We start from the raw sequence: 12,791 nt of genomic DNA, 5'->3' as shown, positions 1-12,791 counted from the left end.
CGTGGCTGGGGGAAGACAGCTCTGAGGCTGCCCAAAATGTCACTGCAAACAAACTCTCTCTATTCCCAGCTGAATCACAGCTGTGTGGTTAGAGCCTGTGGTGGAAATACAAGGGAATACACCAAAATGAATAGCTATGGTCATGAAATCACTGCAGCACATCCAGTTTCCCCCCACTGGAGAATACCTCGGCACTGCATCCAGAGATATTGCACATGCCGTGGGTAAACCTTTGAGTGATTTATCAAAACTTTAAGTGTTACATTTGTTTATAGAAAGGGGTAAATACTTGAAAGTTTGCAAATTCTTTCCAGTCTTATCTGAATCATCATAAACTTCCTTAAAAGGTAAGTTTGGGACTACATTTTCATGATGGGTTTCTGGGATTTTACCATCTATTCTGTTTGGAAAGGCTCAACAGCTTTGGGCCATGCTGAGACACACCTTTTCTCACTTTATTTCAAGTATTTTCAATAATTTCAAGTAATGATGTCTTGCCAGAACCTTAAATCACTGTAAATGATCAAGAAGAAAGCCCATGCCTATGTGGAATGTATATACATATAGATAAATGTAGAGTTATTTGTCTTTATAGTATGTTCACCTACTTAGCAAAAGTAGATTTTCAAAATAAAAGAATAACATTTGGTGTTCTGGTTTTAAACACTTTTTATTTCCTTCAGATTAGCTGGTTTCTTCTGATGTTATTCAATGAACACAGAACCAAAACAGCTCAAATTTTACTTATAGGATAACTAAAGGCTTTTAACTCACTTTCATGATTCCGTTACTGAATTGTTATTTTTGTTTCACTGTTAATCAGATTCTGCTCCTGGTTACCACTGAGCATGTCTGAGATAGTGCAGCCCAAGACACTCAGAACTACAGAAGTCAGGTTTGAACCCCGGCAAAGCCCACACAGGGAAAATTTGGCTGTCAGCAGATGGATTTTGGAGCTGCCATGGAGCACACCGAGAGTGCCTGGCTTGCTGTGACACACTGACTCTCTCAGGTTACAGTTCTTCTGCCCCCTCCAGACTCTGCTGATTTTCTCTCCGATTAAAATGCAATCAGTTTAACTGAAGTATTAGGGGAAAAAAATTGAGGGATGGCAAAACCTCAGTAGTGTTGGGTCATATTTAACTGGTACTGACTGAGAGAAGTCAACGAATCTCTGCAGTGCAAAAGAAACGTAGGGAGAAACTGAGCCTCTGTCACTTTTAAATTAATAACTTTTTGTTATTAATTACGAAAACGAGCTTGGCTGCTGAGCGAACATGTCATTTGGAGAAATAGGGCTTGAAGGACTGGCAGTGCAGTTTGTCTGTAGACAAAAACAGTTTGCAGTTTGTCTGATAGACTAAAACACAGCATAAATAACCATGGCAATGCCAGCCTTCAGCACCATCACAAACTATTTATCAGCAAACTGCATTTAACTGAATGAGCAGTTTTTCTTGTGGATAGGCCACCTCTCAAAGCAGAGACTAATTCTGCTGATGGGTTTTCCCTACCTCTGCAAAAAAGGCATTATATGCTTGATGGTGATACCCAGCACACCAGTGGAGTGTCGAATGATGCAAAATGTGTCAGTGCTTTGCTCCTCTTTTGCAGGCAGGGTACCCGGGTCCCAGATGGTGCTGCCAAGCACTGGCATATTGGCAGCCCAGCAAAATACAGAATTTTCTGAGCTATTTTCACAGGATGTCACACAACTGTACGCACAAAAGGTTTCGATACATTTTGCATCTGATTCTGAGCTCAGTTATCTCAGTGTCAATTGGAAATAACTCCCATGAAAGCAATGGAGTTCCACTAATGTAAAAATAATGAGAATGGAGACTTGAGCTGAATTCTCCCTCTCCCTTATTTTCTGCCAACTACTGCCTTCTATTGGGGCATATTTTACCTTATGAGGATACAAGTTTGAGGTGGATTTCATAAACCAGCACTGCTGTGTTTTGTCTGTCACTGAGAGCAGCAGTGTGGCTCTGCAGCCCTAGCCCCATCATTCCTGCTCACCACACCACGGTGGTATTGACTAGGGAACTCCTGGAAATTGATGGTATCAGCTGGAGGACATCTAGAAATCAATATCACCTCACACCATTCAGATAATTCGGCCTAAGAAAAAAACCCGCAAACACTTTTTCCAAAGCACTGAGGTCTGGGTAAATTGTTCCCTTCACTCAGTGCTGCTCTCAGTTTGTCCCTCTGAAAAGGATTTCTCCATTTTTGTTTGCGTTTCAAGACTATAGAAACGTAAAGCACTTTGGAATGAGGTTTTAGCTTGATTATCTCCCTCCTGAAAAATGTAACCAAGTGTTCTGTGGCCTGATGTGATAACAACAGATACCACATAAGTTAAAAGGAAAAAAGGAAATAGGAGAGGAGAAAGTCACAAAAAATAGAGGGAAAATGGGAAAGAAAGGGACCATCTGAACAAACTGACTGCAGTTTGTTAGTTCCTCGACAGACAAAACCAGCTTCAGCAAATACTACTTTGGATGGTTCAGTACTGTTTTCTCTCACCAGCATTTTCTGGAACGATTCTAGTGGAGTTTTACTGGTCAGACTGTCAATATATACAATGCTAATACAATAATAAACATCCAGATTCATGACTCCAGAGCCAGGCTTTGAAACAGGAAAGCTTTGGAAACACAATGGTTTACTGAGGGTAGTCCCCCTCCCACCTAATCCCAGTAAGCTTATTTATTTTTTCAGGGTCTTCTTATCATGGAGTATTAAAAACAACCCTTCCCCTCCAAAAAAAAAGAACCACCCAGCAACACAAAGAGGAGTGTTCTCGTAAAGACAATGTGCAGATAGCAAGAATAATATTGCTATTTTTTGCTGCTTTAAGGTCGAATGTTTGCTTCCAGCTAATCCATAATAAGTCTATTTCAATGAACTCATTCACCCCATAAATGCCAGGAGACTCTTCCAACAGCATTTATGGAAATAGACCACTTTGACAATGCTCCGCTATGCTTCCTGTTATTATGAAAGCAAAATAAAGTAATTACTAAAAGCAATTAGGCCTTGATAACTCCATATTTTGGAATCACTGGATGCTGACTTAGTTTTTTTGATTTTATAGAAAAGTTTAGCCAGGAACTATATAACTGATAAGATATGGAAGTGCCCTGCTTAATGTAAGAAGAAGCTGTGGATGCCCTATCCCTGGAATTGTTCAAGGCCAGGTTGGATGGGGCTTTGAGCAACCTGGTGTAGTGGAAGATGGCAGGGGGTAAGAACTTGATGGTCTTTTATGCCCCTTCCAACCCAAACCGTTCTGTGATTCTCTGAAGGGCCCATGTGAACAGAGCGTAGAGTTAATGTGAGGCTGCTTTGAGAGGGTTAAATTTCTGTTTGTGTCCCTCCATCAGCCCTTTGATAAGTGCTACATGTTCTCTGAAGTTTTTCCTAGATTTTGAGTTTCTAGCTATAATTGATCAGCCATATACAGATCACAAAAACTGCTAAAAGAAGTGTGGTATAAACAATGGAGGAAAGTCATCCAAGACCAGGAAAGTCAGAACAACAAAATGTAGATCAATCAGCCCAGTTTTTTTCAGACTGTGGAACTAGGAAATGGGCATTAATGGTGCCCATATACCATTGCTTATATCTAGGATTTGGAAGGTATAAGCAATGGTATATGGGCAGCATTAATTATCTAGGATTTGGAAGATAATTCTTTAATTTGAGGAGGAACCAGAAAGGTGTCTTGAAAGGGCTGTATAGCCTGAGTTCCTCTAGGTCAGATTTGCTCTGGCAAACAATGCTACATCCTCCTGATATATTACTGACATGAGGTTCAAATGAGGCAGATTTGGTAGTTTTTTAAGTGTCAGGAACTAATAATTCTCTTTGGTTTGGTAATGGAGTTTTCAGCAAGAATGTAGAACTTTTTAAGTAGGGAAAGGACGGGAGGAGAGGAAAAAACACAGCTGGTGTCCTTAGGGAAAAAAAACAGATAGTGGCAAATTTGCAGTGGGGAACTCCTTATGATGTTCTTTCATGTGGTTCTGAATCAGACAAACTCATTTACTCAGCTACTTCAGCATTTTTGGTTAGTGGGTGACCAGATCATTATGATGTAAAACATAGTTTAAGTATATATTTCTCTTTGTTCTTGATTCTTGACCCCAAATCTCACTGGACCAGGTAAAAGCTAACTCAACACATCCCAGAGAGGCAGACCTCGATAGAGCAGGTTTGTGGAAAAATCAGAATTTTCATTAAGGTAAAAAGCAATAGCATCTGTTTTGGTTTTTTTTTTTGTTTGTTTGTTTGGTTGGTTGTTTTTTTAAAAAAAACAAAATAAAAGTTCTGCTCTGTGTGTTTTGCACGTGCATGTTGTCTTATGCACACAAACCTGGAGCACAGCGTTTGACAGAGCTCTCTTTATAGCAGCTGCTTATGGAGAAATAGCACCAAATGAAAAGCAGCACACAAAGACACCCATTAGCTCGTTCTGCAAGACTGAAAGTCCAAAAGAGACATTTGCTAAACATGGTGTGTCTTTCAGCACAGGCCTGGTGGAAACATTAAAACTGGGATCAGCAACTACCATAAACATGAGCTCCTTTAAAGCATCTGAAGACAAGCAGTTTGTTTGCTGTCACTCCCAATGCTGGAGGTCTTTCCACAGACACTGTGTAATGCTGTGTGCTTAGATTTTGGGATAGCAGATAACTCTGAACTGCAAGAACATTGTGTCAGGATCTTGCACCGAACGAGATGCCCGTGGAGTCTGTGCCCATCAGGTAGTTTTACTGCCTTATTGTGCAGCGGCCTCACCTTTCCTTTATTTCTCTTCTTGTTTTGCTCTGGATACATCCAGCAGCAATGTCCCTGCTGTGCTGTGGCTCTCACACTAATACAGCCTCCCTCCTTCCACCAAGCTGGTGCCCCTTGCACTGCTCTGAGATCAGATAGGACTCTGGGAAGTCCTGGCCTGGGAACGAGGAGTCCTGCTAGATCTAGTCTGTGAGCTCCACTGAACACCCAGGGCCATACAAGAAGCCAGGTTTGGTTTTCTTCTGCTTGATTAGCTTCTGGGAAGCCAGCTGGGAAACAGAGATGGCTCCAAGTGGGCTGTGAGCATGAAAAGTCCTGTGTTGGCTCCAAGGCATCACAGAGGTTCTGGATAATTGGTGGCTGGACGCAAACTATCAGGGATAACCTAAATCACCTGACCGGCTCACGGAAGCTCAAAGACCTAAATGTTTGGGATGCACATAGTTTGGAAATTATCAGAACCACAGAACATCCTCACAACACAGCATGGCTTCACCAGACCCTCACATCTTACTTCACCAGCAGGGGACCTCACAGCTTGGCTTATGCTTATTGTTTTATTATTATTACCTTTATTATTACTATTATTAATTTTGTTATCATTCCTTTTATTATTATTACCTTTAATTGTGATGAGCAAGCAGGTATGGAGTTTATATTGCCAGCAGAATAGCTGCAAGGTGATCCCTGAGTTCCAGGAGCACCCAGTTGTACTCTGAAGGGCCATTTCCCTGCTATAAATGCCAGAAATCAGGGGTAAAGAGGAAGGAATTTGTCCTACCACAGCAGCTCCCAGGGCAGCAATCCTCAGTGACGTATGGAGTGGAAAATATGTCAAAGCAGTTTAGCAGGAAAGCAAAAAATCATCATGAAGAGAAGGGCGGCTGAGTGACAAAAGAGTCATGAAACAAACATCCAACCACAAATAATTTGTTGGTTTTATTTGTTCATATTATCCTGCTGACACGGCATGTTTTTCCCTGCTGACTGTGCTTGCCATATCAGCGCTGAAGGCTGGCAAATTTCGAGGCTCCTTTTTGTGTAACAAAAGTGATTATTATTAATATCAATTCCCTGTGTGTCACCCATGTTTAAATGTGACATCAGTATAACGAAGAAAAAGGGACCATGAGATTAAGTAAAAAGATTAAACAAAAAAGTCTGTGTGGCAGTTGACTGTATCAAATTTGGTCTAGAACAAAGAAAAGCAAAAGAAAAGGCTCACACTGGAAGCTGCATCCTGGTGCCTTTCAAAGGTGGACAAGGATTTCTCTCTTCCATGTGGGTTATGTCTGCTATGGAAGGTCATCTGGAAGTCATGTGTGATCCTCTCAATCACTTTTTAGTCCTGGATAAGCAGGGGAAAGAACCCACTAGGACGAAGTAAAGCACAATAAAGCAACTAAGACCATAAAGGGCCATTTAGAAAGAACCTTAAAAGTTTTGTTCCACAGAACTCTTAGAGTTTACGAAAATGTAAAGGACCCCTTGAAAACATTAGGTTGCCTGCTGCTTTTTGTTTAGGAATCTCCATCCAGCCATCACAGGAAAGATACACAGCCTCTTGGACGTCTCCCTAACAATTCTCATTTTAGGTAATGTAAATAACATTTTTTACATTAACATCTTATTTATGTAGAATCTTCTGTCGTAGCAGATGTCCTACAGCTGTAGGTGTACAAAATACAAAGCAGGGCCGGGGGCGGGAGGGGAGGATTAATCTCTTCCTTGTACTCAGACAACTAAGGAGGCAATTCAGTGGTGCTTTGGAAATGTTATCAGTTAATATCACACAAGCCGGATATCGGACCCAGAGCTGAAGCTCTGTTTGCTTAAGACACAGTTTGTATCACCCATTGTCCTGCATATCATATTTTTAAGTCAAAGATGTAGAAGTCTAATTATTTTTAGAGAAGCAAAATCTTTTTAAGGTAGAATCATAGAATCACAGAATGGTTTGGCTTGGAAGGGACCATGAAGATCATCTTCTCCCAAACCCCCTGCCATGGGCGGGGAAAATGACACTAGACCAGGTTGCTCAAAGCCTCATCAAACCTGGCCTTGAACACTTCCAGGGATGGGGCATCCACAGGTGCTCTGGATAACCTGTGCCAGTACCTCCAACCTCACAGGGAAGAATTTTTTCTACTAATGCAGATTTCCCCTACTCTACTGCATCTACTCACAGATGTCTGGGGACCTGTACTGCTGCTCTTAACTAACCACAGAGAATCAGCTCTTCAGCTGCTCTAAATCAGCCAAGTGCCATTGTTTCCAGCAAAAATAGGATAGTTTTGCCCCAGGACTAATAACCCTTCAGAGCAAAAAAGGCATTATGAAGCAGTTAAACCCAGGAATCTGCACTATTTAATCTTATTGAAACCATTTATTAAAGGCAGATTTTAGCTCCACAACCTGTTGCTTGTTGTGCAGGAACCCTACAGTTTCTCTCACTGCCTTTTTTTTCCAGGCACTACAGATTCTGCAGCTTTGTTTTTCACCAAGTGACAGTGTCTCCTGCCAAAGGGCAGAGAAGTGCTGATGAGACAAATTGGAAAAGGTTCTCTTAGTTGTCATACCACAGCTTTTCTCTTGTCACTGACATTTGCCAGATTAAAAACTCTCAGTGTTCAACAAGAGTAATTTATAAGTGTAAAAAAAATCCCAATTCTAAACTAGCTACAGGGAAACCCTATTAAAAATCCAGGACAAAGTGTACTGCATGAGCAGAACAGTTAGATATGTGCATGCCTGGCTATTTCATGGATGGAAAAAGAAAAATTGACCCAATTACAGACTTGTCATACTCCACTTCTTTCTTCAGAGTATTGAATGTCACTTAAACCAAACCAAACAGCCAGGCTCATTTCCCGTGACAAACATCCAGGGACATCTTAAAGTCAAAACAGAAGCAACCAAAATCAGAAGGCAGAGGAAACTTTGACAAAGCTTCAGAACCTTGTCAGATGCAATTATTCAGTGACTGCACTCAAATCAATGAAAAAGAAGGGCCCCCTTTTCCACAAACAGCATTGAAAAGTTTCACAGGAGATGCTATTTGCAGCAATAGCTTAATAAAAAGCTGCCCTAGGTTTTCATGCTAAGAACAGGTGAACAAAAGCAATACTGCAAAAACAAAATGGGGTACAGAACAGCAAAATACGAACAGAAACTCTGCTAACACTAGGAAAAGACTCAAAGTGAATGGAATTTAATACCATCTCCCTCATAATAAACTCCACTTTACTGCAATTAAAAGCTGCAAAAATCAGTTCTGTTAAAGTAATGAGAGTATTTCTTACCTCTTTCACATGGCTCGAGCTGCAAACTACTTTGGGGAAAAAAATGGACCAAACCCCTAAATATAACGGGATTAGAAAAGCCCCAAGTGACACCCACACATAGTGCATGATTTGCCCTAGCTGGAAAGTAATTTCCTAATCATCATTAGTGCATCACTGGCACTTACCAGGAATGATCTCCTTCAGGAGAAGTAGGGAACAATTGTCATCCTCTGGGACCTGTTTGTTTCACCAGGATCTCTTTTCTACTTGCTGTTCTCTGAGTGATTGGGTGGTGCTGTAAGTGTAGCCAGGGCACTAGAGATTCTGTGGGTAATTTTAATAGAAGTATATTTGATAGGAATAAAATAATCTGGTTATTTGGATTTTTTCATCATTTCTGGGAAGCCAGAATTTTATGCAATTTCATAAAACAGTTGCTGAAATGTTGGGGTGCTCCTGTAGATTAGATACATTTGTTTTTGGCTTTTAAAGGATTGCATTCTTACATGCTGTTATGTTTAAGTGCTTTCAGCCTTGATCAAATCTCAAACAAAACTAGTTTCCAGTCTGTGTTACCTATATGGTCTCTAACTCAAAACTAGAACAGCAGTCAGATGAAACTCTACAGAGATGACATTGTGGATAGCCCATCCCTGGAAGTGTTCAAGGCCAAGTTAAACAGGGCTTTGAGCAACCTTGTCTAGTGGAAGGTGTCCCTGCCCTTGGCAGGGGGGTTGGAACTGGGTGATTTTTAAGGTCCCTTCCAACTCAAAGCTCTCTATGGTTTTATGTGGAACATCTGAGGATGTGAAGTCCTGACACAGAAGCATACAGTAACCCAGAACCACCTCTCTCTGCTTCCATAGCCTCTTTTACTTCCTTCAGAAGATATTTGAGTTTCCTAAAGAAAATGAATATTTGCTGTTGGTTGTCAGTGCTTCTGCAGTCCATCATTAGAAAATATGCTTTTTTTTCCTGCCCTCCCAAAGTATTATGTGCATGAGGACGTAGTAACTTTATTTATAACATCTTGATTATAACCCCCTTCGGCAAAGCAAGGTGTTATCATCGCAGAAATGACATTCCCAGCCACATGGTGTTATGTGGCTCTACAAAGTCCAGCCTGTTTTGATGGTTGCAATGAATTCTACAGGAGTAAAAAAATATCAAAACATTATTAATTTTCCTTTTTAATATGCTTACCATCAGTTGCTTTATGAGACAAGCCATTCCAGTTCTCACTTAGCTTTCTACAAACTACAAGGAATTCTTATAAAACAATGCTGTCAGATAGTGTCTTTGCCAAGGCTTAACAAACTGTTTTAATAAAGACTTGAATTATTAAGAGGGAGTTATGTTTTAAAGGAAATTATAATGCATATTTGTAAAGATTCTAGATCATTGCACCAAAGTGTGCTTTTTGAATGACTCAACAATATCCATTTCTCATCCCATACGTGTTCTTCTATATTAATGTTTGTTTTCTATATATAATGTTTATTTCTTATTCCCTAATTTGCTGTTTTACCTAATTGCACAAGATATGCAAGAAGAAACACTAATTACTAAATCAGACTCTGGCTTTTAAAAGGTTCTGGGGAAATAAACCAACAAATGGGAAGACAGGGACCTGTTTATTTTCCCTGCTCCTTGTCTGATGTGCTGCACAAAGAGTCCCAGTGTTGTAAGGGAACGTACAGAATCACACGGAACAGTGGCTTGGGCATTTATTACTGGGGGGAGGGAGGTTGCTAATCTGTTTTCCAAACATGGAGTCTTGACAGGGAATTTGAAAGGTATTAATTGCCATATGGAAAGCACGTTCATGAATGTCTAAGAATGCTGTTGCTATGTGTACACATCATAGACTCATTTAGGTTGGAAAAGCCCTCTAAGATCATTGAGTCCAATCATTAACCCAGCACTGCCAAGTCTGCCACTAAACCATCTCCCCAACTGCCACATCTACACAATTTTTTGAACGCTTCCAGGGATGATGATTCCACCACTTCCCTGGGCAGCCTGTCCTAATGCCTGTTCCACTTTTTTCTCTTGACAGTTTTAATACAGTAGATGACACAATATGTGAGTTATCTGAAATATCACACGTCATCCTTGGGACTCAGTCTGGAAAGACTGAAATGTTTTTAATCCCTTTGCTGTTGACTTGTCCTGACCGACAAATCTCTAATGCGGGGTTTCTGTCTTCATTTTCTTCTAGTTGACACTGCTTGATGACTCCCTGAAAATGCTCCCTCTAAAAGGATCTGGTTAAATGAATTTACTTTAGCATTCATGTTTCCCAGTGGTTAGGAGGAGCCATTTCTACTCATTTTCCATCTACTTTCAAGTGTGCTCTCCAGTTTTAAGGTGGTGGTGGGGAACCAACACCTTGTGGGATCTTTGTTTTGTCCTACACTGAAAGCAGAGGAGTGGAAAGATTGTGTAATACAGGGATGAAGTTGAGCTCCATCCAGCCACAGTGTAATCCGTATCAATGCCAAAGAACAGGCAGAGCATGCTGCCATTTGACTGCCACAATGCATCATGCAGGGTCTTCCTCTAACCAGCCATTTGGGGGCTCTCAGCTGAAAAAGGGCTTGGTGGAGACTTCGGAAAATCGTAGAAAATTTCTGAACATATTTCCTTGGAACCACAGATTGAGAGTCTTTTCTTCCCCAACAGTAAATAGCAAATTGGAGGAACAGACATTGGTTATTCATACGGGGAATTATCCAAAGCAGCCCCTGGAAACCAGTCCTTCAGTTTGGTCTGAGGTGAAAGACAGGATTATTTTTGCACTTGCCCTCAGTTCAGGCTCTTAAACAACTCCAAGCACAAGATGGCTTCTACACAGTCTCTACTGAGGACATCTCATCATTAGCTAGCTAAACATCAAGCTCTTGTCATCATTAGTGGCAGACACTCTCCCAGTGGAGAGTGCAATCAATAATGCCCTGTGGTTTTGTTTTAGCAGGATGCCAAACTTTCCGGCACTGCTTTTATAGACTCTTCCCCTTATGTTTAGAAGTTGTTGAGAAATTGCCTGCTGCTATCACTATTTTTTATTTGGGTTTTTTTGTACATGCTCATAATATGTGGCCCTAATATTGAAGAGCAATTCTCTTGAGGATTTACTTGGTGAAGGCCAGAGATAAAGGTATTATTAAGCTCAAAATCCAACTTAGAAAGACTCTATCCACTGCTGATCATCTCCGTACAGAAGAATGATGAAACTTGGAAGCCACTGGAAAAAGGCTGTGAAAATTGCTAAGAATACAATGGTATTTGATTGCTGGAAAAGGCTCTTGTAAGGTGTCAGAAGGTGAGGTTCATGCAAAATACAGGAAAGGCCAATAGTGCAAATATCTAATTTTTTAAAAAAGGCTGTGATGCTCCCTGACAACCTAAACACATGCTGTCAGTCATCCCATTAACTGATACACTTCAAGTGAGCACATTGGGATGAACAAAGCACTGACTTCACCAAGCAGAGGGAAAGATGGTGGAATAAATACATAGATGGACAGGGAAAAGGATAAAATGGTGAACAGTAAAACACTAGGATGAGAAAGCAGAGAGATCAATGTTTTCCTTTTCTTCTTCCCTCAGTCCTCCTTCAAAAAAATAGCAAGCTTTTCTCTTAATCATCTTTTTCTCCTCATTCCCCTTCCCAATTTCAAAAGATTCATAATTAGGAGTCTCTTAGAGATTTCAGTTAAGGAAGTGCCCTTTACACATCTGTACACTGAAGGATATTATTTGAATTTTATACTTCAGAAATACAATCTACGATACAATAAAACACACAGTACTCACAAAGTGGCACAGGAGGTGATCAGTAAAAGCACAAAATATATCAGCTCAAGGGCACCTCTGATTATCCTGAGCTGGCTGGCAAAAATTCAATAGGATTCACGTTACACAGAAGGAATAAATGAAGTTCAGTAAATTGCTGCAGTGAATAGACTGCTTTGCTGGCTTCACCTCATGTGTTCTCTGCACTCCTCACTGGTGACTTGGATGGAAAGATCTTCCCAGGCCAGCACATCTCACTCACTTCTTTCTATAACAATGGGAAGGGCAAATGGAGGATTCTGGACACCCCTGGAATGACAGGATCATTCAGTTGGGAGAGACTGCCTGAGGACACGTGGTACAGCCACCTACGAAGTTAGATAAGGTTCAACAGTATGTTGTCCAAGCAAGTTTTTAGTATTTCCAGGGACAGGAATGCCGTACCACCTCAGGGCAATGTCTTCCAGCACCTATGCACTCCTACTGCCAGGACGGCTTCCCTCACATCCAATGGGAATTTACCTTACGAACATTGGTGGTTCTAGTCCTTTTGCTGTGTGAGGAGTGTCTGGCTCCATCTCCTGTTTTTGAGGACATCAGCAAGATCTGCACCCCCTTCCCACTCCAAGCCTTCTCATTTCCAGACTGCAGTAATGTGGCCCCAGCTGGATTTTGCACTGCTAACTGATACTCCCTGACACAGGTTGTGGGTCTGCAGCACAGACTCATAGTCTGACTCTTGATGGAGGGTTTTCATCAAAATGTGGGACTTTATGTTACTTTTCAATGCAGCATGCCTTTCTATTAATTTTATGGTTTTGAAGTTATATACCTTTTAGGAAAAATACTGGAAGGTCTTGACTTAGATAAATTTAGATTTCACTTCTTTTATTACTTTAT

The sequence above is a fragment of the Pseudopipra pipra genome, chromosome 4 (genome assembly GCF_036250125.1).
Source record: "Pseudopipra pipra isolate bDixPip1 chromosome 4, bDixPip1.hap1, whole genome shotgun sequence".
Taxonomy (NCBI): Eukaryota; Metazoa; Chordata; class Aves; order Passeriformes; family Pipridae; genus Pseudopipra; species Pseudopipra pipra.
Note: the sequence above shows the minus strand (reverse complement) of the source record.